We start from the raw sequence: 3,587 nt of genomic DNA, 5'->3' as shown, positions 1-3,587 counted from the left end.
TTCTGCGACGCTATGGAGAAGGAAGTTTTTCCCCCACTGATGGAAGGGGAAAAATTCCTCCAGGAGCATATGGGAGTGGACGTCTCCAAATTCAAGGCTGCTGTTGAGAGTCGTATTCAGGAAGGAGCTGCTGCACAAGCTGAAGTGCAGCAACGTCTAGAAGCTCTTGAAGCTAGCCGAATGGCTGTTGAAGAGCTGCTCCGGGCCAAAGATGTCCAACTCTCAGAGGCTGATGCTGCTGCCGAAGCTCAGAGAGCTAAACTCCATGAGGCTGAGGATCAACTGATGACACAAAAAGTTGAAGTGGCCCAAGCTCAGACAAAGGCTTCCCAAGTTCAGCAGGAGCTGAATGAGCTGAAAGGTTCCTCCTCCAAGCTCGCTGATGAGCTGAAGAAATCCAAGGAAGACTTGGAGGAGACCCAGAAGAAGCTGGCTGATGCTGAGGCTCTACTCAAAGTCCGTGTCTATACCCAAGAGGAATATGAGATGGGTTTCAGAAACGGGTTCCGAGTATGCCGAAGAGTCTGCCTTCATGCTGAACCGAAGCTGGACTGGTCTAAATGTGCTGAATGGGTCCAGAATCCCGAAGACCCTCATATGAAGTATGCAACTCCAGCCGAAGCTGAAATCCTTAAGGCTGAGGAAGCCGAAGAGGAAGCTGAGAGAATGGAGTTGGAAGCTGAACAGAGGGAAAGGGAGGCTCGGCAGAGTGCAAAGCCCGCTTCTTCTGCTGCTGGGGCTGAGGCCACCATGAGGCTCAACGCTGATCAGTCTGATCCTCAGGCTGAAGCATAGGAACTCGGGCAGTCGTCTTCAGAATCTTGCGGTTCATCATGTGCTTAACTTTAGACTTGCCGCTTTCTGAATTTTTTGCCTTGTTTTTTGCTTCAGCTTGCCTTGTCGTACAGCAGTTTATTTTTTTTTGCTTATGTACGTATTTCGGCAGCTGTTATTTTCCGCTTGTGGGCGGCTGCCGATACAGTTTAATTGAACTTGTAGCTCAATTTCTGAGCATGAATTATATATCTGATGTTCTTTTCTTCAGTTGCTTTGTTTTTGAATGCTTTACTGTTTCTGTTTCTTCAATTCTGCCGTACATACTTGCACTGAGAGTGCTTCTTGCCCCCCAGAAATTGAAGTATGACTTCAGCGGAATAAGCAATTTCTTCACTTCTTCAAAATGGGTATCCGAAACACAGGGCCAACTGAAGGCAATGCTTCTGGGATACAAGTCTTACTGAAGATTGACTTCATCTGAAAGTTGGATATCCGAAACACAGGGCCAACTGAAGGCAATGCTTTGGATATTAGCTTTCTGGGATACAAGGCTCAGTTAAGGCAATATCCCAGAATTGTACATGGACTAATGTCTTTGGAGAACAAGTCTTACTGAAGTTTGACTTCAGCTGAAAGACCAGTGTTCTTTAAAAAGACGCATATCCGAAACACAGGGCCAACTTAAGGCAATGTTTCGGATAATGGCTCTCTGGGATACAAGGCTCAGTTAAGGCAATATCCCAGAATTGTCCATGGACTAACCTCTTTGGAACAAGTCTTACTGAAGTTTGACTTCAGCTGAAAGACCAGTGTTCTTTTAAAAAGACGAGTTTTGTCAGCAATCTGAAACCCAGTTACCCGAAGGCGAAGGTTTAAGACGAGGCTGATATAAAAATTTTCAACTGTTGCTGTTATCCTTGATTTTCTGTCTATCTTTGAAAAATGGATACCCGAAACACAGGGCCAACTTAAGGCAATGCTTCGGATAATGGCTCTCTGGGATACAAGGCTCAGTTAAGGTAATATCCCAGAATTGTCCATGGACTCATGTCTTTGGAGAACAAGTCTTACTGAAGTTTGACTTCAGCTGAAAGACCAGTGTTCTTTAAAAAGACGAGTTTTGTCAGCAATCTGAAACCCAGTTACCCGAAGGCGAAGGTTTCAGACGAGGCTGAATAAAAAAACCCTTAAAGAGTAGATAGAACAAAGAAAATTTTGAAAGGATAAAAAGTTGCAAACATTTATATAAATGGCGGCTCCAAGGCCTTTCATTAGTTCAAAATGTACTTACAAAGATTGTTCTGCCCCGAAGGGTTTACACATGGTATTTTTTCAGTACATCAGCGTTCCAGTGATTTTTCAACTCAGTTCCATCCAACTGCCGAAGTCGGTATGTCCCTGGCTGAAGCTCATCATAAATTTCATAAGGTCCTTCCCATGCAGCTGAGAGTTTCCCATGGATTCGGCCTTTCTAAACTGCAGCAGCATTCCGAAGGACAAGGTCTCCAATTTTGAGAGGCCTTGCATGGACCCTTCGGTTATAAAATTTGCTGATTCTCTGCTTATAGGCGGCCATTCTATCTCGGGCTGAGTCTCTTACTTCGTCGAGGAAATCAAGAGATTCCCTCATCAGTCGCTCATTCTCAGCCGAGAAGTGGTGCACTCGAAGGCTCTCAGAGCCAATTTCCACTGGAAGGACGGCTTCGGCACCATACACCATTTCAAAAGGTGAGTGGCCCGTTGCCTCTTTTTCAGTTGTCCGAAGGGACCAAAGGGTTCCAGGGAGCTCCTCTAGCCATTTGGACTTTTGATCTTCCACCCTCTTCTTGAGGGCATTTAAGATCTGTTTATTTGCAGCCTCGGCTTGTCCGTTACTTTGCGGGTGGCATACCGCTGAATATGCCAGTCTGATGCCGAACTGATCTGTATACCGCTTCAGCGGTAAGTTATCAAATTGCCTCCCATGATCGAAGACAAATACTCTCGGGATGCCAAAGCGAGTGATGATATTCTGCCAGATAAATTTTCTGACAGTTTGCTCTGTAATGTTCGAGGCTGCTTCGGCCTCGATCCATTTACTGAAGTAGTCGACACCAACTATCAGCCATTTTTTCTGGTACACAGCCTCTGGAAATGGTCCCAGTATATCCAGTCCCCATTGGGCAAACGGGAGTGGATTAAGGATCGGCTGAAGATCCCTTGCTGGCTGATGGATAACTGGAGCGTATTTTTGACATTTTTCGCATTTCCGAACCAGCTCCTTAGCATCTGCGATCATGGTGGGCCAGTAATATCCAGCCCTCAATGCCTTGTGGGCTAAGGTTCTTCCCCCAATGTGGTTCCCACAGATGCCGAGGTGAATCTCCCGTAGGATATAATCTGCATCTGTTGGTCCCACGCATTTCAGCAATGGGGCTGAGAAGGACTTTTTCAGAAGTTCCCCCCTGAAGACAATGAACCTAGAGCTGGTTCTCTTCATCTTGGAGGCCAAAGCTTTATCCTCAGGAGTTTCTCCCCGAAGCTTGAAAGCTAGGATGGGGTCCATCCAACTAGGCTCTGGGTCAGCGCAGCACACTTCAGGTGCTTCGTCGACACTTCTCTCTCGACGCACTTCTACATATACAGATCTGTTCAGCTCGGTAAAAGATGAACTAGCAAGTTTGGAGAGTGCATCGGCTTGAGTATTCTGACCCCTTGGGATCAGCTGAACCTCAAAAGTTTTCAGCTCTGCAATGACTGATTTGATCTTGGCAAGATAAGCTATCATGGAGGGCTCTTTGGCCTCGTTGCTGCCACTGATCTGATATGCA

Source organism: Chenopodium quinoa, unplaced genomic scaffold (assembly GCF_001683475.1).
Source record: "Chenopodium quinoa cultivar QQ74 unplaced genomic scaffold, ASM168347v1, whole genome shotgun sequence".
Taxonomy (NCBI): Eukaryota; Viridiplantae; Streptophyta; class Magnoliopsida; order Caryophyllales; family Amaranthaceae; genus Chenopodium; species Chenopodium quinoa.
Note: the sequence above shows the minus strand (reverse complement) of the source record.